Source organism: Schistocerca serialis, chromosome 1, assembly GCF_023864345.2.
Source record: "Schistocerca serialis cubense isolate TAMUIC-IGC-003099 chromosome 1, iqSchSeri2.2, whole genome shotgun sequence".
Taxonomy (NCBI): domain Eukaryota; kingdom Metazoa; phylum Arthropoda; class Insecta; order Orthoptera; family Acrididae; genus Schistocerca; species Schistocerca serialis.
The window spans coordinates 49,247,773-49,271,705 of NC_064638.1; positions in this window are offsets into that span (position 1 = coordinate 49,247,773).

Sequence of the window (23,933 nt, forward strand, 5' to 3'; positions counted from 1 at the left end):
AAGGAGAAGGCATATAACCAATAGTATTTGATAGCGACGCAATTTCTGTGCGTATTCGTCAGTGTGATCGAGCGAGGGATGGAGTAAAGAACCAATAGTGCATCGGAAAGGAGATAGTAGTATCCCAAATGAAAATCCTGTCGTTTCTATAGAAACGTTACTCGGTTTAGCATGAGCAGTCATAGAACCCATCGTATTTCATAGCGACGCCATTTCTGTATTAATTCGCCAATTTGAGGGAGTGAGGGAATCAGTACAGAAGGAATAGTGCATCGGAAAGGAGATAGTCGTATCCCAATAGAAAATCCTGTCGTTTCCATAGAAACGTTACTCGATTTACATGGAGAAGCCATAGAGACCATAGTATTTCATAGCGACGCTATTTCTGTGTTAATACGTAAATGTGAGAGAGCGTGGGATGCAGTAAAGAGCGAATAGTACATCGGAAAAGGAGATACTCGTATCCCAAAAGAAAATCCTGTCGTTTCCATAGAAACGTTACTCGATTTAGAAGGAGAAGTCATAGAACCCATAGTATTTCATAGCGACGCTATTTCTGTGCTTATTCGTCATTGTGAGGGAGCGATGGTTGCACGAAAGATGGATTAGTGCATCGGAAAAGAGATACTCGTAATCCAAAAGAAAATCCTTTCATTTCCATAGAAACAATACTCGACTGAGAAGGAGAAGTCATAGAACCCATAGTATTTCATAGCGACGCAATATCATTGTTAAGAAAATCCGGTCGTTTCCATAGAAACGTTACTAGATTTAGAAGGAGAAGTCACAGAACCCGTAGTATTTCATAGCGACGCAATTTCTGTGTTAATTCGTCAATGTGCGGGAGCGAGCGATGCAGTAGAGAAGGAAGAGTGCATCGGAAGGGATATACTCGTATCCCAAAAGAAAATCCTGTCGTTTCCATAGAAACATTACTCGAATTCGAAGGAGAAGTCACAGAACACGTAGTATTTCATAGCGACGCAATATCGGTGTTTATTCGTCAATGTGAGGGGACGAGGGATGCAGTAAAGAAGGAATGGTGCATCGGAAAGGAGATACTCGTATTCAAAAGAAAATCCTGTCGTTTCCATAGAAACGTTACTCGATTAGAAGGAGAAGTCATAGAACACATAGTATTTCATAGCGACGCTATTTCATTGTTAATTCGTCAATGTGAGGGAGCGAGGGATGCACTGAACAAGGAATAGCGCATCGGAAAGGAGAAACTCGTATCCCAAAGGAAATTCCGGTCGTTTCCAGTGAAACGTTACTAGATTTAGAAGGAGAGGTCATAGAACCCGTAGTATATCATAGCGACGCAATAGCTGCGTTAACTCGTCAATGTGAGTTAGCGAGGGAAGCAGTGAAGAAGGAATAGTGCACCGAAAAGGACATACTCGTATACCAAAATAATATCCTGTCGTTTCCATAGAAACGTTACTCGATTTAGAAGGAGAAGTCATAGAACCCATAGTATTTCATAGCGACGCAATTTCTGGGCTTATTCGTCATTGTGAGGGAGCGATAGTTGCAGGAAAGAAGGATTAGTGCATCGGAAAATGGATACTCGTATACCAAAAGAAAATCCTTTCGTTTCCATAGAAACGATACTCGACTGAGAAGGAGAAGTCATAGAACCCATAGTATTTCATAGCGACGCTATATCATTGTTAATTCGTCAATGTGAGGGAGCGAGGGATGCAGTAAACAAGGAATAGCGCATCGCAAAGGAGAAACTCGTATCCCAAAAGAAAATCCGGTCGTTTCCAAAGAAATGTTACTAGATTTAGAAGGAGAAGTCATAGAACCCGTAGTATTTCATAGCGACGCAATTTCTGTGTTAATTCGTCAATGTGCGGGAGCGAGGGAAACAGTAAAGAAGGAATAGTGCATCAAAAGGACATACTCGTATACCTAAAGACAATCCCGTCGTTTCCATCGAAATGTTACTCGATTTAGAAGGAGAAGTCATAGAACACATAGTATTTCATAGCGACGCAATATCTGTACTTATTCGTCAATGTGAGGAAACGATGGATGCAGTAAAAAAGGAATGGTGCATCGGAAAGGATATACTCGTATCCCAAAAGAAAATCCCGTCGTTTCCATAGAAACGTTACTCGATTTAGGAGGAGAAGTCATAGAACCGATCGTATTTCGTAGCGACGCAATTTCTGTGCTTATTCGTCAATGTGAGGGAACGAGGGATGCAGTAGAGGTGGAATAGTGCATCGGAAAGGATATACTCGTATCCCAAAAGAAAATCCTGTGGTTTCCATAGAAACGATACTCGAATTAGAAGGAGATGTCATAGACCACATAGTATTTCATAGCGACGCAATATCTGTGCTTAGTCATCAATGTGAGGGGACGAGGGATGCAGCAAAGAAGGAATGGTGCATCGGAAAGGAGATACTCGTATTCCAAAGGAAAATCCTGTCGTTTCCATAGAAACGTTACTCGATTAGAAGAAGAAGTCATAGAACACATAGTATTTCATAGCGACGCTATTTCATTGTTAATTCGTCAAAGTGAGGGAGCGAGGGATGCACTGAACAAGGAATCGCGCATCGGAAAGGAGAAACTCGTATCCCAAAGGAAATTCCGGTCGTTTCCATAGAAACGTTACTAGATTTAGAAGGAAAGGTCATAGAACCCGTAGTACATCATTGCGACGCAATTTCTGGGTTAACTCGTCAATGTGATGGAGCGAGGGAAGCAGTGAAGAAGGAATAGTGCATCGGAATGGAAATACTCGTACCCCAAAAGAAAATCCTGTCGTTTCAATACAAATGTTACTCGATTTAGATGGAGAATTCATAAAACCCATAGTATTTCATAGCCACGCAATTTCTGTGTTAATTCGTCAATGTGAGGGAGCGAGGGATGCAGTAAAGAAGCATTAGTGCATCGGAAAAGGGAAACGCGTATCCCAAAAGATAATCCTGTCGTTTCCATAGAAACGTTGCTTGATTTAGAAGGAGAAGTGATAGAACCAATAGTATTTCATAGCGTCGCAACTTCTGTGTTAATTCGTCAATGTGGGGGAGGGAGGGGAGCAGTAAAGAAGGAATAGTGCATCGGAAACGACATACTCGTATACCAAAGGAAAATCCAGTCGTTTCCATAGAAACGTTACTCGATTTAAATGGAGAATTCATAAAACCCATAGTATTTCATAGCCACGCAATTTCTGTCTTAATTCGTCCATGTGAGGTAGCGAGGGATGCAGTAAAGAAGGAATAGTGCATCGCAAGGAGGTACTCGTACCCCTAAAGATATTCCTGACGTTTCCATAGAAACGTTACTCGATTTAAAAGGAGAAGACATCGAACACATAGTATTTCATAGCGACGCCATTTCTGTGTTAATTCGTCAATGTGAGGGAGCGAGGGATGCAGAAAAGAAGCATTAAAGCATCGGAAAAGGGAAACTCGTATCCCAAAAGATAATCCTTTCGTTTCCATAGAAACGTTACTTGATTTAGAAGGAGAAGTCATAGAACCAATAGTATTTCATAGCGACGCAATTTCTGTGCGTATTCGTTAATGTGATCGAGCGAGGGATGCAGTAAAGAACCAATAGTGCATCGGAAAGGAGATAGTCGTATCCCAATAGAAAATCCAGTCGTTTCCATAGAAACGTTACTCGATTTAGCGGGAGGTGTCATAGAACTCATAGTATTTCTTACGACGCAAATTCTGAGTTAAATCGTCAATGTGAGGGAGCGAGGCATGCAGTAAAGAAGGAATAGTGCATCGGAAAGGAGATACTCTTATCCCAGAAGAAAATCCAGTCGTTTCCATAGAAACGTAACTCGTTTTTAAAGGAGGAGCCATAGAACCCATAGTATTACATAGCGACGCAAATTCTGAGCTTATTCGTCAATGTGAAGGAGTGAGGGATGAAGTAAAGAAGGGATACTACATCGGAAAGGAGATACTCGTATCCCAAAAGAAAAACCTGTCGTTTCCATAGAAACATTACTCGATTTAGATGGAGAAGCCACACAAACCATAGTATTTCATAGCGACGCAATTTCTGTGTTAATACGTAAATGTGAGAGAGCGAGGGATGCAGTAAAGAGGGATTAGTGCATCGGAAAAGGAGATACTCGTATCCCAAAAGAAAATCCTGTCCTTTCCATAGAAACGTTACTCGATTTAGAAGGAGAAGTCGCAGAACCCATAGTATTTCATAGCGACGCAATATCTGTGATTATTCGTCATTGTGAGGGAGCGATGGTTGCAGTAACGAAGGATTAGTGCATCGGAAAAGAGATACTCGTACACCAAAAGAAAACCCTTTCGTTTCCATAGAAACAATACTCGAATGAGAAGGAGAAGTAATAGAACCCATAGTATTTCATAGCGACGCTATATCATTGTTAAGTCGACAAAGTGAGGGAGCGAGGGATGCAGTAAACAAGGAATAGCGCTTCGGAAAGGAGATACTCGTATTCCAAAAGGAAATCTTGTCGTTTCCATAGAAACGTTACTCGAATTAGAAGGAGAAGTCATAGAACACATAGTATTTCATAGCGTCGCAATATCTGTGCTTATTCGTCATTGTGAGGGAACGAGGGATGCAGTAAAGAATGAATGGTGCATCGGAAAGGAGATACTCGTATTCCAAAAGAAAATCCTGTCGTTTCCATACAAACGTTACTCGATTAGAAGGAGAATTCATAGAACACATAGTATTTCATAGCGACGCAATATCTGTGCTTATTCGTCAATGTGAGGGAACGAGGGATGCAGTAAAGAAGGAGTGGTGCATCGGAAAGGAGATACTCGTATTACAAAAGAAAATCCTGTTGTTTCCATATAAACGTTACTCGATTAGAAGGAGAAGTCATAGAACCCATAGTTTTTCATAGCGACGCTATTTCATTGTTAATTCGTCAATGTGAGGGAGCGAGGGATGCACTAAACAAGGAATAGCGCATCGGAAAGGAGAAACTCGTATCCCAAAGGAAATTCCGGTCGTTTATATAGAAACGTTACAAGATTTAGAAGGAGAGGTCATAGAACCCATAGTATGTCATAGCGACGCAATTTTTGCGATAATTCGTGAATGTGAGGGAGCGAGGAATGCAGTAAAGAAGGAATAGTGCATCGGAAAGGAAATACTCGTACCCGAAAAGAAAATCCTATTGTTTCAATACAAACGTTACTCGATTTAGAAGGAGAAGTCATAGATCCCATAGTATTTCATAGCGAAACAATTTCTGTGCTTAGTCGTAAATGTGAGAGAACGAGGGATGCAGTAAAGAAGGAATAGTGCATCGGAAAGGATATACGCGTATCCCAATTGTAAATCCTGTCGTTTCCATAGAAACGTTACTCGAATTAGAAGGAGAAGTCATAGAACACATAGTATTTCATAGCGACGCAATATCTGTGCTTATTCGTCAATGTGAGGGAACGAGGGATGCAGTAAAGAAGGATTAGTGCAACGGAACGGAGGTACTCGTATCCCAAAAGAAAATCGTGTCTTTTCCACAGAAACGTTACTCGATTAGAAGAAGAAGTCATAGAACCCATAGTTTTTCATAGCGACTCAATATCATTGTTAATTCGTCAATGTGAGGGAGCAGGGGATGCAGTAAACAAGGAATGGTTCATCGAAAAGGAGATACTCGTATCTCAAAAAGAAAATCCGTTTCGTTTCCATTGAAACGTTACCCGATTTAGAAGGAGCAGTCATAGAACCCATACGACATCATAGCGACGCAATTTCTGTGTTAATTCGTCAATGCGAGGGAGCGAGGGAAGCAGTAAAGAAGGAATAGTGTATCGGAATGGACATACTCGTATACCAAAGGAATATCCAGTCGTTTCCATAGGAACGTTAATCGATTTAGATGGAGAATTCATATAACCCATTGTATTTCATAGCCACGCAATTTCTGTCTTCATTCGTCAATGTGAGGGAGCGAGGAATGCAATGAAGCAGGAGTAATGCATCGGAAAGGAGATACTCGTATCCCAATACAAAATCCTGTCGTTTCCGTAGAAACGTTACTTGATTTTGAAGGAGATGTCATAGAACAAATAGTATTTCATAGCGACGCAATTTCTGTGTTAATTCGACGATGTGAGGGAGCGAGGGATGCAGTAAAGAAGGAATAGTGCATCGGAAGGAGGTACTCGTATCCCTCAAGAAATTCCTGACGTTTCCATAGAAACGTTACTCGATTTAAAAGGAGAAGACATCGAACACATAGTATTTCATAGCGACGCCATTTCTGTGTTAATTCGTCGATGTGAGGGAGCGAGGGATGCAGTAAAGATGCATTGGTGCATCGGAAAAGGGAAACTCGTATCCCAAAAGATAATCCTTTCGATTCCATAGAAACGTTACTTGATTTAGATGGAGAAGTCATAGAACCAATAGTATTTCATAGCGACGCAATTTCTGTGCTTATTCGTCAATGTGAGGGAACGAGGGTTACAGTAATGAAGGAATAGTGCCTCGGAAAGGAGATACTCGTATGCAAAAAGAAGATCCTTTCGTCTCCATAGAAACGTTACTCGATATAGAAGGAGAAGTAGTACAACCCATAGTATTTCATAGCCACCCAATTTCTGTCTTAATTCGTCAATGTGTGGGAACGAGGGATGCAGTAAAGAAGGAATGGTTCATCGGAAAGGAGATACTCGTATTCCAAAAGAAAATCCTGTCGTTTCCATAGAAACGTTACTCGGTTTAGAAGGAGAAGTCATAGAACCTAAAGTATTTCATCGCCACGCAATTTCTGTCCTAATTCGTCAATGTGATTGAGCGAGGAATGCAGTAAAGAAGGAATAGTGCTTCGGAAAGGAGATACTCGTATCCCAAAAGAAAATCATGAAGTTTCAATAGAAACGTTACTCGATTTAAAAGTGGAAGTCATAGAACCCATAGTATTTCATAGCGACAATTTCTGTGTTATTTCGTCAATGTGAGGGAGCGAGGGATGCAGTAAAGAAGGAATAGTGCATCGGAAAGGAGATACTCGAATGCCAAAAGAAAATCCTGTCATTTCCATAGGAACGTTATTCGATTTAGATGGAGAAGTAATAGAACCCATAGTATTTCATAGCCCCCAATTTCTGTCTTAATTCGTCAATGTGAGGGAGCGAGGAATGCAGTAAAGAAGCAATAGTGCACCGGAAATGGGATACTCGTATCCCAAAGGAAAATCCTTTTGCCTCCATAGAAACGTTACTTGATGTTGAAGGAGAAGTCATAGAACCAAAAGTATTTCATAGCGACGCAATTTCTGTGCGTATTCGTCAATGTGATCGAGTGAGGGATGCTGTAAAGAACCAATAGTGCATCGGAAAGGAGATACTCGTATCCCGAAAGAAAATCCTGTCGTTTCCATAGAAACGTTACTCGATTTAGAAGGAGAAGTCATAGAACGCATAGTATTTCAAGGCTACGCAGTATCTGTGTTTTTTCGTCAATGTGAGGGAGCGAAGGATGCAGTAAAGAAGGAATACTTCATCGGAATGGAGATACTCGTATACCAAAAGAGAATTCTGTCGTTTCCATAGAAACGTTACTCGATTAGAAGGAGACGTCATAGAACCTATAGAATTACATAGCGACGCTATACCATTGATAATTCGTCAAGGTGAGGGAGCGAGGGATGCAGTAAACAAGGAATAGCGCATCGGAAAGGAGAAACTCGTATCCCATAAGAAAATCCGGTCGTTTCCATAGAAACGTTCCTAGATTTAGAAGGAGAAGTCATAGAACCCGTAGTATTTCATAGCGACGCAATTTCTGTGTTAATTCGTCAATGTGAGGGAGCTAGGGAAGCAGTAAAGAAGGAATAGTGCATCGAAAAGGATATAATCGTATACCAAAAGAAAATCCTGTCGTTTCCATAGAAATGTTACTCGATTTAGAAGGAGAAGTCATAGAACCCATAGTATTTCATAGCCACGCAATTTCTGTGCTTATTCGTCAATGTGAGGGAACGAGGGATGCAGTAAAGAAGGAATAGTGCATCGGAAAGGAGATACTCGTATCCCAAAAGAAGATGCTGTCGTTTCGATAGAAACGTTACTCGATCAGAAGGAGAAGTCATAGAACCCATAGTATTTCATAGCGACGATATATCATTGTTAATTCGTCAATGTGAGGGAGTGAGGAATGCAGTAAGGAAGGAATAGCGCATCGGAATGGAGAAACTCGTATCTCAAAAGAAAATCCTGTCCTTTCCATAGAAACGTTACTAGATTTAGAAGGAAATGTCATAGAACCCATAGTTTTTCATAGCGACGCAAATTCTGAGTTAAATCGTCAATGTGAGGGAGCGAGGGATGCAGTAAAGAAGGAATAGTGCATCAGAAAGGAGATACTCGTATCCCAAAAGAAAATTCAGTCGTTTCCATAGAAACCTAACTCGATTTAGAAGGAGGAGTCATAGAACCCATAGTATTTCATAGCGACGCAATTTCTGAGCTTATTCGTCAATATGAGGGAGCGAGGGATGAGGTAAAGAAGGAATAGTGCATCGGAAAACAGATACTCGTATCCCAAAAGAAAATCCTGTCGTTTATATAGAAACGTTACTCGATTTAAAAGGAGAAGTCATAAAACGCATAGTATTTCTAGACTACGAAGTATCTGTGTTAATTCGTCATTGTGAGGGAGCGATGGATGCTATACAGAAGGAATAGTGCATCAAAATGGAGATAGTCGTATCCCAAAAGAAACTCCGTCGTTTCCATAGAAGCGTTACCCGATATAGAAGGAGAAGTTATAGAACCAATAGAATGTTATAGCGACGCAATTTCTCTGTGAATTTGTCAATGTGAGGGAGCGAGGGATGCAATACAGAAGGAATAGTGCATCGGAAAGGAGATACTCGTATACCAAAAGAAAATCCTGTCGTTTCCATAGAAACGTTACTCGATTAGAAGGAGAAGTCATAGAACCCATAGTATTTAATAGCGACGCCATATCATTGATAATTCGTCAAGGTGAGGGAGCGAGGGATGCAGCAAACAAAGAATAGCGCATCGGAAAAGAGAAACTCGTATCCCAAAAGAAAATCCGGTCGTTTCCATACAAACGTTCCTAGATTTAGAAGGAGAAGTCATAGAACCCGTAGTATTTCATTGAGACGCATATTCTGTGTTAATTCGTCAATGTGAGGGAGCGAGGGAAGCAGTAAAGAAGGAATAGTGCATCGAAACGGACATACTCGTATACCAAAAGAAAATCCTGTCGTTTTCATAGAAATGTTACTCGATTAAGAAGGAGACGTCATGGAACCCAAAGTATTTCATAGCCACACAATTTCTGCCTTACTTCGTCAATGTGAGGGAGCGAGGAATGCAGTAAAGACGGAATAGTGCATCGGAAAGGAAGTACTCGTACCCAAAAAGAAAATCCAGTCGTTTCAATAGAAACGTTAATCGATTTAGAAGGGGAACTCATAGAACCCATAGCATTTCATAGCGACGCAATTTCTGTCCTTATTCGTCAATGTGAGGGAACGAGGGATGCAGTAAAGAAGGAATAGTGCATCGGAAAGGAGATACTCGTATCCCAAAAGAAGATCCTGTCGTTTCCATTGAAACGTTAGTCGATCAGGAAGGAGAAGTCATAGAACCCATAGTATTTCATAGCGACGATATATCTTTGTTAATTCGTCGATGTGAGGGAGTGAGGAATGCAGTTAAGAAGGAATAGCACATCGGAAAGGAGAAACTCGTATCCCAAAAGGAAATCCTTTCGTCTCCATAGAAACGTTACTCGATTTAGAAGGAGAAGTAATAGATCCCGTAGTATTTCATAGCCACCCAATTTCTGTCTTAATTCGCCAATGTGAGGGAGTGAGTGAATCAGTACAGAAGGAATAGAGCATCGGTAAGGAGATAGTCGTATCCCAATAGAAAATCCTGTCGTTTCGAAAGAAACGTTACTCGATTTAGAAGGAGATGTCATAGAACCCATAGTATTTCATAGCGACGCAAATTCTGAGTTAAATCGTCAATGTGTGGGAGCGAGGGATGCAGTAAAGAAGGAATAGTGCATCGAAAAGGAGATACTCGTATCCCAAAAGAAAATCCAGTCGTTTCCATAGAAACCTAAATCGATTTAGAAGGAGGAGTCATAGAACCCATAGTATTTAATAGCGACGCAATTTCTGAGCATATTCGTCAATGTGAGGGAGCGAGGGATGAAGTAAAGAAGGAATAGTGCATCGGCAAAGAGATACTCGTATCCCAAATGAAAAACCTTTCGTTTCCATAGAAACGTTACTCGATTTAGAAGGAGAAGTTATAGAACCCATAGTATGTAATAGCGACGCAATTTCTCTGAATTCGTTAATGTGAGGGAGCGAGGGATGCAATACAGAAGGAATAGTGCATCGGAAAGGAGATACTCGTATCCGAATAGAAAATCCTGTCGTTAACATAGAAACGTTACTCGATTAGAAGGAGAAGTCATAGAACCCATAGTTTTTCATAGCGACGCTATAGCATTGTTAATTCGTCAAGGTGAGGGAGCGAGGGATGCAGTAAACAAGGAATAGCACATCGGAAAGGAAAAACTCGTATCCCAAAAGAAAATGCTGTCGTTTCCATAGAAACGTTACTTGATTTAGAAGGAGAAGTCATAGAACCAAAAGTATTTGATAGCGTCGCAATTTCTGTGCGTATTCGTCAATGTGATCGAGCGAGGGATGCAGTAAAGAACCAATAGTGCATCGGAAAGGAGATAGTCGTATCCCAAATGAAAATCCTGTCGTTTCCATAGAAATGTTACTCGGTTTAGAAGGAGAGGTCATAGAACTCATGGTATTTCATAGCGACGCAATTTCTGTGTTAATTCGCCAATGTGAGGGAGTGAGGGAATCAGTACTGAAGGAATAGAGCATCGGAAAGGAGGTACTCGTATCCCAAAAGAAAATCCTGTCGTTTCATAGAAACGTTACTCGATTTAGAAGGAGAAGTAATAGAACCCATAGTATTTCATAGGCACCCAATTTCTGTCTTAATTCGTCAATGTGAGGGAGCGAGGAATGCAGTAAAGAAGCAATAGTGCATCGGAAAGGAGATAGTCGTATCCCAAATGAAAATCCTGTCGTTTCCATAGAAACGTTACTCGGTTTAGAAGGTGAAGTCATACACTCCATAGTATTTCATAGCCACGCAATTTCTGTCCTAATTCGTCAATGTGAGGGAGCGAGAAATGCAGCAAAGAAGGAATAGTGCATCGGAAAGGAGATACTCGTATCCCAAAAGAAATTCATGTAGTTTTATGAGAAACGTTACTCGATTTAGAAGGGGAAGTCATAGAACCCATAGTATTTCATAGCGACAATTTCTGTGTTAATTCGTCAATGTGTGGGAGCGAGGGATGCAGTAAAGAAGGAATAGTGCATCGGAAAGGAGATACTCGTATCCCAAAAGAAAATCATGTCGTTTCCATAGAAACGTTACTAGATTTAGAAGGAGAAGTAATAGAACCCATAGTATTTCATAGGCACCCAATTTCTGTCTTAATTCGTCAATGTGAGGGAGCGAGGAATGCAGTAAAGAAGCAATAGTGCATCGGAAATGGGATACTCGTATTCCAAAAGAAAATCCTTTTGCTTCCATAGAAACGTTACTTGATTTAGAAGGAGAAGTCATACAACCAAAAGTATTTGATAGCGACGAAATTTCTGTCCGTATTCGTCAGTGTGATCGAGCGAGGGATGCAGTAAAGAACCAATGGTGCATCGGAAAGCAGATAGTCGTAACCCAAATGAAAATCCTGTCGTCTCCATAGAAACGTTACTCGGTTTAGAAGGAGAAGACATAGAACCTATGGTATTTCATAGCGACGCAATTTCTGTGTTATTTCGCAAATGTGAGGGCGTGAGGGAATCAGTACACAAGGAATAGTGCATCGGAAAGGAGATACTCGTATACCAAAAGAAAATCCTGTCGTTTCCATAGAAACGTTACTCGATAAGAAGGAGATGTAATAGAACCCATAGTATTTCATAGCGACGCTATATCATTGATAATTCGTCAAGGTGAGGGAGCGAGGGATGCAGTAAACAAGGAATAGCGCATCGGAAAGGAGAAACTCGTAAACCAAAAGAAAATCCGGTCGTTTCCATACAAACGTTCCTAGATTTAGAAGGAGAAGTCATAGAACCCGTAGTATTTCATAGCGACGCAATTTCTGTGTTAATTCGCCTATGAGTGGGAGTGAGGGGATCAGTACACAAGGAATAGTGCATCGGAAAGGAGATAGTGGTATCGCAATAGAAAATCCTGTCGTTTCCATAGAAACGTTACTCGATTTAGAAGCAGATGTCATAGAACCCAAGGTATTTCATAGCGGCGCAATTTCTGTGTTATTTCGCAAATGTGAGGGCGTGAGGGAATCAGTACACAAGGAATAGTGCATCGGAAAGGAGATACTCGTATACCAAAAGAAAATCCTGTCGTTTCCATAGAAACGTTACTCGATTAGAAGGAGATGTAATAGAACCCATAGTATTTCATAGCGACGCTATATCATTGATAATTCGTCAAGGTGAGGGAGCGAGGGATGCAGTAAACAAGGAATAGCGCATCGGAAAGGAGAAACTCGTAAACCAAAAGAAAATCCGGTCGTTTCCATACAAACGTTCCTAGATTTAGAAGGAGAAGTCATAGAACCCGTAGTATTTCATTGCGACGCAAATTCTGTGTTAAATAGTCAATGTGAGGGAGCGAGGGAAGCAGTAAAGAAGGAATAGTGCATCGAAAAGGACATACTCGTATACCAAAAGAAAATCCTGTCGTTTTCATAGAAATGTTACTCGATTAAGAAGGAGAAGTCATAGAACCCAAAGTATTTCATAGCCACGAAATTACAGCCTTACTTCGTCAATGTGAGGGAGCAAGGAATGCAGTAAAGACGGAATAGTGCATCGGAAAGGAAGTACTCGTACCCAAAAAGAAAATCCAGTCGTTTCAATAGAAACGTTAATCGATTTAGAAGGAGAACTCATAGAACCCATGGTATTTCATAGCGACGCAATTTCTGTCCTTATTCGTCAATGTGAGGGAACGAGGGATGCAGTAAAGAAGGAATAGTGCATCGGAAAGAAGATACTCGTATCCCAAAAGAAGATCTTGTCGTTTCCATTGAAACGTTAGTCGATCAGAAGGAAAAGTCATAGAACCCATAGTATTTCATTGCGACGATATATCATTGTTAATTCGTCGAATTGAGGGAGTGAGGAATGCAGTTGAGAAGGTATAGCGCATCGGAAAGGAGAAACTCGTATCCCAAAAGAAAATCCTGTCGTCTCCATAGAAACGTTACTCGATTTAGAAGGAGAAGTAATAGATCCCGTAGTATTTCATAGCCACCCAATATCTGTCTTAATTCGCCAATGTGAGGGCGTGAGTGAATCAGTACAGAAGGAATAGAGCATCGGTAAGGAGATAGTCGTACCCCAATAGAAAATCCTGTCGTTTCGAAAGAAACGTTACTCGATTTAGAAGGAGATGTCATAGAACCCATAGTATTTCATAGCGACGCAAATTCTGAGTTAAATCGTCAATGTGAGGGAGCGAGGGATGCAGTAAAGAAGGAATAGTGCATCGGCAAAGAGATACTCGTATCCCAAATGAAAAACATTTCGTTTCCATAGAAACGTTACTCGATTTAGAAGGAGAAGTAATAGAACACATAGTATTTCATAGCGACGCAATTTCTGTGTTAATTCGTCAATGTGAGGGAGCGATAGATGCAGTAAAGATGTAATAGTGCATCGGAAAGGAGATACTCGTATCCCAAAAGAAAATCCTGTCGTTTCCATAGAAAAGTTACTCGATTTAGAAGGAGAATTCATAGAACGCATAGTATTTCAAAGCTACGCAGTATCTGTGGTAATTCGTCAATGTGAGGGAGCGAAGGATGCAAAACAGAAAGAATAGTGCATCAATATGGAGATAGTCGTGTCCCATAAGAAACCCCGTCGTTTCCATAGAAGCGTTACCCGATGTAGAAGGAGAAGTTATAGAACCCATAGTATGTTATAGCGACGCAATTTCTCTGAATTCGTCAATGTGAGGGAGCGAGGGATGCAATACAGAAGGAATAGTGCATCGGAAAGGAAATACTCGTATCCGAAAAGAAACTCCTGTCGTTAACATAGAAACGTTACTCGATTAGAAGGAGAAGTCATAGAACCCATAGTTTTTCATTGCGACGCTATAGCATTGTTAATTCGTCAAGGTGAGGGAGCGAGGGATGCAGTAAACAAGGAATAGCACATCGGAAAGGAGAAACTCGTATCCCAAAAGAAAATGCTGTTGTTTCCATAGAAACGTTACTCGATTTAGAATGAGAAGTGATAGAAACCATAGTATTTCATAGCGACGCAATTTCTGTGCTTATTCGTCAATGTGAGGGAGCGAGGAATGCAGTAAAGAAGGAATAGAGCATCGGAAAGGAAGTACTCGTACCCCAAAAGAAAATCCTGTCGTTTCAATAGAAACGTTACTCGATTTAGAAGGAGAACTCATAGAACCCATAGTATTTCGTAGCGACCCAATCTCTGTGTTAATTCGTCCATGTGAGGCAGTGAGGAATGCAGTAAAGAAGGAATAGTGCATCGGAAAGGAGACACTCGTATCCCAAAAGAAAATCCTTTTGCTTCCATAGAAACGTTACTTGATTTAGAAGGAGAAGGCATAGAACCAAAAGTATTTGATAGCGACGCAATTTCTGTGCGTATTCGTCAATGTGATCGAGCGAGGGATGCAGTAAAGAACCAATAGTGCATCGGAAAGGAGATAGTCGTATCCCAAATTAAAATCCTGTCGTTTCCATAGAAATTTTACTCGTTTTAGAAGGAGAGGTCATAGAACTCATCGTATTTCATAGCGACGCAATTTCTGTGTTAATTCGCCAATGTGAGGGAGTGAGGGAATCAGTACTGAAGGAATAGAGCATCGGAAAGGAGATACTCGTATCCCAAAAGAAAATCCAGTCCTTTCCATAGAGACCTAACTCGATTTAGAAGGAGGAGTCATAGAACCCATAGTATTTCATCGCGACGCAATTTCTGAGCTTATTCGTCTATGTGAGGGAGCGAGGGATGAAGTAAAGTAGGAATAGTGCATCGGAAAGGAGATACTCGTATCCCAAAAGAAAATCCTTTCGTTTCCATAGAAACGTTACTCGAGTTAGAAGGAGAGGTAATAGAACACATAGTATTTCATAGCGACGCAATTTCTGTGTTAATTCGTCAATGTGAAGGAGCGAGGGATGCAGTAAAGAGGTAATAGCGCATCGGAAAGGAGATATTCGTATCCCAAAAGAAAATCCTGTCGTTTCCATAGAAACGTTACTCGATTTAGAAGGAGAAGTCATAGAAAGCATAGTATTTCAAGGCTACGCAGTATCTGTGTTAATTCGTCAATGTGAGGGAGCGAAGGATGCAATACAGAAGGAATAGTGCATCAAAATGGAGATAGTCGTATCCCAAAAGAAACCCCGTCGTTTCCATAGAAGCGTTACCCGATATAGAAGGAGAAGTTATAGAACTCATAGTATGTTATAGCGACGCAATTTCGGTGTGAATTCTTCAATGTGAGGGAGCGAGGGATGCAATACAGAAGGAATAGTGCATCGGTAAGGAGATACTCGTATCCGAAAAGAAAATCCTGTCGTTAACATAGAAACATTACTCGATTAGAAGGAGAAGTCATAAAACCCATAATATTTCATAGCGACGATATAGCATTGTTAATTCGTCAAGGTGAGGGAGCGAGGGATGCAGTAAACTAGGAATAGCGCATCGGAAAGGAGAAACCCGTATCCCAAAAGAAAATGCTGTCGTTTCCATAGACACGTTACTCGATTTAGAAGGAGAAGTCATAGATCCCATAGTATTTCATAGCGACTCAATTTCTGTGCATATTCGTCAATGTGAGGGAACGAAGGATACAGTAAAGAAGGAATAGTGCATCGGAAAGGAGATACTCATAAACCAAAAGAAAATCCTGTCGTTTCCATAGAAACCGTACTCGATTAGAAGGAGAAGGAATAGAACCCATAGTATTTCATAGCGACGCTATATCATTGATAATTCGTCAAGGTGAGGGAACGAGGGATGCAGTAAACAAGGAATAGCGCATCGGAAAGGAGAAACTCGTATCCCAAATGAAAATCCGTTCGTTACCATAGAAACGTTCCTAAATTTAGAAGGAGAAGTCATAGAACCCGTAGTATTTCATAGCGACGCAATTTCTGTGTTAATTCGTCAATGTGAGGGGGCGAGGAATGCAGTAAAGAAGATATTGCGCATTGGAAAGGGGATACTCGTATCCCAAAAGAAAATCCTTTCGTTTCCATAGAAACGATACTTGATTAAGAAGGAGAAGTCATAGAACCAATAGTATTTGATAGCGACGCAATTTCTGTGCGTATTCCTCAATGTGATCGAGCGGGGGATGCAGTAAGGAACCAATAGTGCATCGGAGAGGAGATAGACGTATCCCAGAAGAAAATCCTATCGTTTCCAAAGAAACGTTACTCGGTTTAGAAGGAGAAGTCATAGAACCCACGGTTTTTCATAGTGACGCAATTTCTGTGTTAATTCGCCAATGTGAGGGATAGAGGGAATCAGTACAGAAGGAATAGTGCATCGGAAAGGAGATAGTCGTATCCCAAAAGAAAATCCTGTCGTTTCAATAGAAACGTTACTCGATTTGGAAGGAGATTTCATAGAACCCATAGTATTTCATAGCGACGCAAATTCCGAGTTAAATCGACAATGTGAGGGAGCGAGGAATGCAGTAAAGACGGAATAGTGCATCGGAAAGGAAGTACTCGTACCCAAAAAGAAAATCCAGTCGTTTCAATAGAAACGTTAATCGATTTAGAAGGAGAACTCATAGAACCCATAGTATTTCATAGCGACGCAATTTCTGTCCTTATTCGTCAATGTGAGGGAACGAGGGATGCAGTAAAGAAGGAATAGTGCATCGGAAAGGAGATACTCGTATCCCAAAAGAAGAACCTTTCGTTTCCATTGAAACGTTAGTCGATCAGAAGGAGAAGTCATAGAACCCATAGTATTTCATAGCGACGATATATCATTGTTAATTCGTCGATGTGAGGGAGTGAGGAATGCAGTTAAGAAGGAATAGCGCATCGGAAAGGAGAAACTCGTATCCCAAAAGAAAATCCTGTCGTCTCCATAGAAACGTTACTCGAATTTGAAGGAGAAGTAATAGATCCCGTAGTATTTCTTAGCCACCCAATTTCTGTCTTAATTCGCCAATGTGAGGGAGTGAGTGAATCAGTACAGAAGGAATAGAGCATCGGTGAGGAGATAGTCGTATACCAATAGAAAATCCTGTCGTTTCGAAAGAAATGTTACTCGATTTAGAAGGAGATGTCATAGAACCCATAGTATTTCATAGCGACCCAAATTCTGAGTTAAATCGTCAATGTGTGGGAGCGAGGGATGCAGTAAATAAGGAATAGTGCATCGAAAAGGAGATACTCGTATCCCAAAAGAAAATCCAGTCGTTTCCATAGAAACCTAACTCGATTTAGAAGGAGGAGTCATAGAACCCATAGTATTTAATAGCGACGCAATTTCTGAGCATATTCGTCAATGTGAGGGAGCGAGGGATGAAGTAAAGAAGGAATAGTGCATCGGCAAAGAGATACTCGTATCCCAAATGAAAAACCTTTCGTTTCCATAGAAACGTTACTCGATTTAGAAGGAGAAGTAATAGAACACATAGTATTTCATAGCGACGCTATTTCTGTGTTAATTCGTCAATGTGAGGGAGCGATAGATGCAATAAAGATGTAATAGTGCATCGGAAAGGAGATACTCGTATCCCAAAAGAAAATCCTGTCGTTTCCATAGAAACGTTAGTCGATCAGAAGGAGAAGACATAGAACCCATAGTATTTCATAGCCACGCAATTTCGGTCTTAATTCGTCAATGTGAGAGAGCGAGGAATGCAGTAAAGAAGGAATAGAGCATCGGAAAGGAAGTACTCGTACCCCAAAAGAAAATCCTATCGTTTCAATTGAAACGTTACTCGATTTAGAAGGAGAACTCATAGAACCCATAGTATTTCATAGTGACCCAATCTCTGTGTTAATTTGTCCATGTGAGGCAGTGAGGAATGCAGTAAAGAAGGAATAGCGCATCGGAAAGGAGAAACTCGTATCCCAAAAGAAAATCCTGTCGTTTCCATAGAAACGTTACTCGATTTAGAAGGGGAAGTCATAGAACCCATAGTATTTCATAGCGACGCAATTTCTGTGTTAATTCGTCAATGTGAGGGAGAGAGGGAAGCAGTAAAGAAGGAATAGTGCATCGGAAAGGAGATACTCGTATCCCAAAAGAAAATCCTTTTGCTTCCATAGAAACGTTACTTGATTTAGAAGGAGAAGTCATAGAACCCATAGAATTTCATAGCGACGCAAATTCTGAGTTAAATCGTCAATGTGAGGGAGCGAGGGATGCAGTAAAGAAGGAATAGTGCATCGGAAGGAGGTACTCGTATCCCAAAAGAAAATCCTGTCGTTTCATAGAAACGTTACTCGATTTAGAAGGAGAAGTAATAGAACCCATAGTATTTCATAGCCACCCAATTTTTGTCTTAATTCGTCAATGTGAGGGAGCGAGGAATGCAGTAAAGAAGGAATAGTGCAACGGTAAGGAGATAGTCGTATCCCAATAGAAAATCCTGTCGTTTCGAAAGAAACGTTACTCGATTTAGAAGGAGATGTCATAGAACCCATAGAATTTCATAGCGACGCAAATTCTGAGTTAAATCGTCAATGTGAGGGAGCGAGGGATGCAGTAAAGAAGGAATAGTGCATCGAAAAGGAGATACTCGTATCCCAAAAGAAAATCCAGTCGTTTCCATAGAAACCTAACTCGATTTAGAAGGAGAAGTCATAGAACGCATAGTATTTCAAAGCTACGCAGTATCTGTGTTAAATCGTCAATGTGAGGGAGCGAAGGATGCAAAACAGAAAGAATAGTGCATCAAAATGGAGATAGTCGTATCCCATAAGAAACCCCGTCGTTTCCATAGAAGCGTTACCCGATGTAGAAGGAGAAGTTATAGAACCCATAGTATGTTATAGCGACGCAATTTCACTGAATTCGTCAATGTGAGGGAGCGAGGGATGCAATACAGAAGGAATAGTGCATCGGAAAGGAGATACTCGTATCCGAAAAGAAAATCCTGTCGTTAACATAGAAACATTACTCGATTAGAAGGAGAAGTCATAAAACCCATAGTATTTCATAGCGACGATATAGCATTGTTAATTCGTCAAGGTGAGGGAGCGAGGGATGCAGTAAACTAGGAATAGCGCATCGGAAAGGAGAAACCCGTATCCCAAAAGAAAATGCTGTCGTTTCCATAGACACGTTACTCGATTTAGAAGGAGAAGGCATAGATCCCATAGTATTTCATAGCGACTCAATTTCTGTGCATATTCGTCAATGTGAGGGAACGAAGGATACAGTAAAGAAGGAATAGTGCATCGGAAAGGAGATACTCATAAACCAAAAGAAAATCCTGTCGTTTCCATAGAAACCGTACTCGATTAGAAGGAGAAGGCATAGAACCCATAGTATTTCATAGCGACGCTATATCATTGATAATTCGTCAAGGTGAGGGAACGAGGGATGCAGTAAACAAGGAATAGCGCATCGGAAAGGAGAAACTCGTATCATAAATGAAAATCCGTTCGTTACCATAGAAACGTTCCTAAATTTAGAAGGAGAAGTCATAGAACCCGTAGTATTTCATAGCGACGCAATTTCTGTGTTAATTCGTCAATGTGAGGGGGCGAGGAATGCAGTAAAGAAGATATTGCGCATTGGAAAGGGGATACTCGTATCCCAAAAGAAAATCCTTTCGTTTCCATTGAAACGTTAGTCGATCAGAAGGAGAAGTCATAGAACCCATAGTATTTCAAAGCGACGATATATCATTGTTAATTCGTCGACGTGAGGGAGTGAGAAATGCACTTAAGAAGGAATAGCGCATCGGAAAGGAGAAACTCGTATCCCAAAAGAAAATCCTGTCGTCTCCATAGAAACGTTACTCGAATTTGAAGGAGAAGTAATAGATCCCGTAGTATTTCTTATCCACCCAATTTCTGTCTTAATTCGCCAATGTGAGGGAGTGAGTGAATCAGTACAGAAGGAATAGAGCATCGGTGAGGAGATAGTCGTATCCCAATAGAAAATCCTGTCGTTTCGAAAGAAACGTTACTCGATTTAGAAGGAGATGTCATAGAACCCATAGAATTTCATAGCGACGCAAATTCTGAGTTAAATCGTCAATGTGAGGGAGCGAGGGATGCAGTAAAGAAGGAATAGTGCATCGAAAAGGAGATACTCGTATCCCAAAAGAAAATCCAGTCGTTTCCATAGAAACCTAACTCGATTTAGAAGGAGGAGTCATAGAACCCATAGTATTTAATAGCGACGCAATTTATGAGCATATTCGTCAATGTGAGGGAGCGAGGGATGAAGTAAAGAAGGAATAGTGCATCGGCAAAGAGATACTCCTATCCCAAATGAAAAACCTTTCGTTTCCATAGAAACGTTACTCGATTTAGAAGGAGAAGTAATAGAACACATAGTATTTCATAGCGACGCTATTTCTGTGTTAATTCGTCAATGTGAGGGAGCGATAGATGCAGTAAAGATGTAATAGTGCATCGGAAAGGAGATACTCGTATCCCAAAAGAAAATCCTGTCGTTTCCATAGAAACGTTAGTCGATCAGAAGGAGAAGTCATAGAACCCATAGTATTTCATAGCCACGCAATTTCGGTCTTAATTCGTCAATGTGAGAGAGCGAGGAATGCAGTAAAGAAGGAATAGAGCATCGGAAAGGAAGTACTCGTACCCCAAAAGAAAAACCTATCGTTTCAGTAGAAACGTTACTCGATTTAGAAGGAGAACTCATAGAACCCATAGTATTTCATAGCGACCCAATCTCTGTGTTAATTCGTCCATGTGAGGCAGTGAGGAATGCAGTAAAGAAGGAACAGCGCATCGGAAAGGAGAAACTCGTATCCCAAAAGAAAATCCTGTCGTTTCCATAGAAACGTTACTCGATTTAGAAGGGGAAGTCATAGAACCCATAGTATTTCATAGCGACGCAATTTCTGTGTTAATTCGTCAATGTGAGGGAGAGAGGGAAGCAGTAAAGAAGGAATAGTGCATTCGAAAGGAGATACTCGTATCCCAAAAGAAAATCCTTTTGCATCCATAGAAACGTTACTTGATTTAGAAGGAGAAGTCATAGAACCAAAAGTATTTGATAGCGACGCAATTTCTGTGCGTATTCGTCAATGTGATCGAGCGAGGGATGCAGTAAAGAACCTATAGTTTAACGGAAAGGAGATTGTCGTATCCCAAATGAAAATCCTGTCGTTTCCATGGAAATGTTACTCGGTTTAGAAGGAGAGGTCATAGAACTCATGGTATTTCATAGCGACGAAATTTCTGTGTTAATTCGCCAATGTGAGGGAGTGAGGGAATCAGTACTGAAGGAATAGAGCATCGGAAAGGAGATAGTCGTATCCCAATAGAAAATCCTGTCGTTTCCATAGAAACGTTACTCGATTTAGAAGGAGATGTCATAGACCCCATAGTATTTCATAGGGACGCAACTTCTGAGTTAAATCGTCAATGTGAGGGAGCGAGGGATGCAGTAAAGAAGGAATAGTGCATCGGAAGGAGGTACTCGTATCCCAAAAGAAAATCCTGTCGTTTCATAGAAACGTTACTCGATTTAGAAGGAGAAGTAATAGAACCCATAGTATTTCATAGCCACCCAATTTTTGTCTTCATTCGTCATTGTGAGGGAGCGAGGAATGCAGTAAAGAAGCAATAGTGTATCGGAGATGGGATACTCGTATCCCAAAAGAAAATCCTTTTGCTTCCATAGAAACGTTACTTGACTTAGAAGGAGAAGTCATAGAACCAAAAGTATTTGGTAGCGACGCAATTTCTGTGCTTATTTGTCAATGTGATCGAGCGAGGGATGCAGTAAAGAACCAATAGTGCATCGGAAAGGAGATACTCGTATCCCAAAAGAAATTCATGTAGTTTTATGAGAAACGTTACTCGATTTAGAAGGGGAAGTCATAGAACCCATAGTATTTCATAGGGACAATTTCTGTGTTAATTCGTCAATGTGAGGGAGCGAGGGATGCAGTAAAGAACCAATGGTGCATCGGAAAGCAGATAGTCGTAACCCAAATGAAAATCCTGTCGTCTCCATAGAAACATTACTCGGTTTAGAAGGAGAAGTAATAGATACCGTAGTATTTCATAGCCACCCAATTTCTGTCTTAATTCGCCAATGTGAGGGAGTGAGTGAATCAGTACAGAAGGAATAGAGCATCGGTAAGGAGATAGTCGTATCCCAATATAAAATCCTGTCGTTTCGAAAGAAACGTTACTCAATTTAGAATTAGATGTCATAGAACCCATAGTATTTCATAGCGACGCAAATTCTGAGTTAAATCTTCAATGTGAGGGAGCGAGGGATGCAGTAAAGAAGGAATAGTGCATCGGCAAAGAGATACTCGTATCCCAAATGAAAAACCTTTCGTTTCCATAGAAACGTTACTCGATTTAGAAGGAGAAGTAATAGAACACATAGTATTTCATAGCGACGCTATTTCTGTGTTAATTCGTCAATGTGAGGGAGCGATAGATGCAGTAAAGATGTAATAGTGCATCGGAAAGGAGATACTCGTATCGCAAAAGAAAATCCTGTCGTTTCCATAGAAACGTTACTCGATTTAGAAGGAGAAGTCATAGAACGCATAGTATTTAAAAGCTACGCAGTATCTGTGTTAATTCGTCAATGTGAGGGAGCGAGGGATGCAATACAGAAGGAATAGTGCATCGGAAAGGAAATACTCGTATCCGAAAAGAAAATCCTGTCGTTAATACAGAAACGTTACTCGATTAGAAGGAGGAGTCATAGAACCCATAGTTTTTCATAGCGACGCTATAGCATTGTTAATTCGTCAAGGTGAGGGAGCGAGGGATGCAGTAAACAAGGAATAGCACATCGGAAAGGAGAAACTCGTATCCCAAAAGAAAATGCTGTCGTTTCCATAGAAACGTTACTCGATTTAGAAGGAGAAGTCATAGAACCCATAGTATTTCATAGCGACGCAATTTCTGTGCTTATTCGTCAATATGAGGGAACGAGGCATGCAGTTTAGAAGGAATAGTGCATCGGAAAATAGATACTCGTATCCCAAAAGATGATCCTGTCGTTTCCATAGAAACGTTTGTCGATCAGAAGGAGAAGTCATAGAACCCATAGTATTTCATAGCCACGCAATTTCGGTCTTAATTCGTCAATGTGAGGGAGCGAGGAATGCAGTAAAGAAGGAATAGAGCATCGGAAAGGAAGTACTCGTACCCCAAAAGAAAATCCTGTCGTTTCAATAGAAACGTTACTCGATTTAGAAGGAGAACTCATAAAACCCACAGTATTTGATAGCGACCCAATCTCTTTGTTAATTCGTCCATGTGAGGCAGTGAGGAATGCAGTAAAGAAGGAATAGCGCATCGGAAAGGAGAAACTCGTATCCCAAAAGAAAATCCTGTCGTTTCCATAGAAACGTTACTCGATTTAGAAGGGGAAGTCATAGAACCCATAGTATTTCATAGCGACGCAATTTCTGTGTTAATTCGTCAATGTGAGGGAGAGAGGGAAGCAGTAAAGAAGGAATAGTGCATCAGAAAGGAGACACTCGTATCCCAAAAGAAAATCCTTTTGCTTCCATAGAAACGTTACATGAATGGAAGGAGAAGTCATAGAACCAAAAGTATTTGATAGCGACGCAATTTCTGTGCGTATTCGTCAATGTGATCGAGCGAGGGATGCAGTA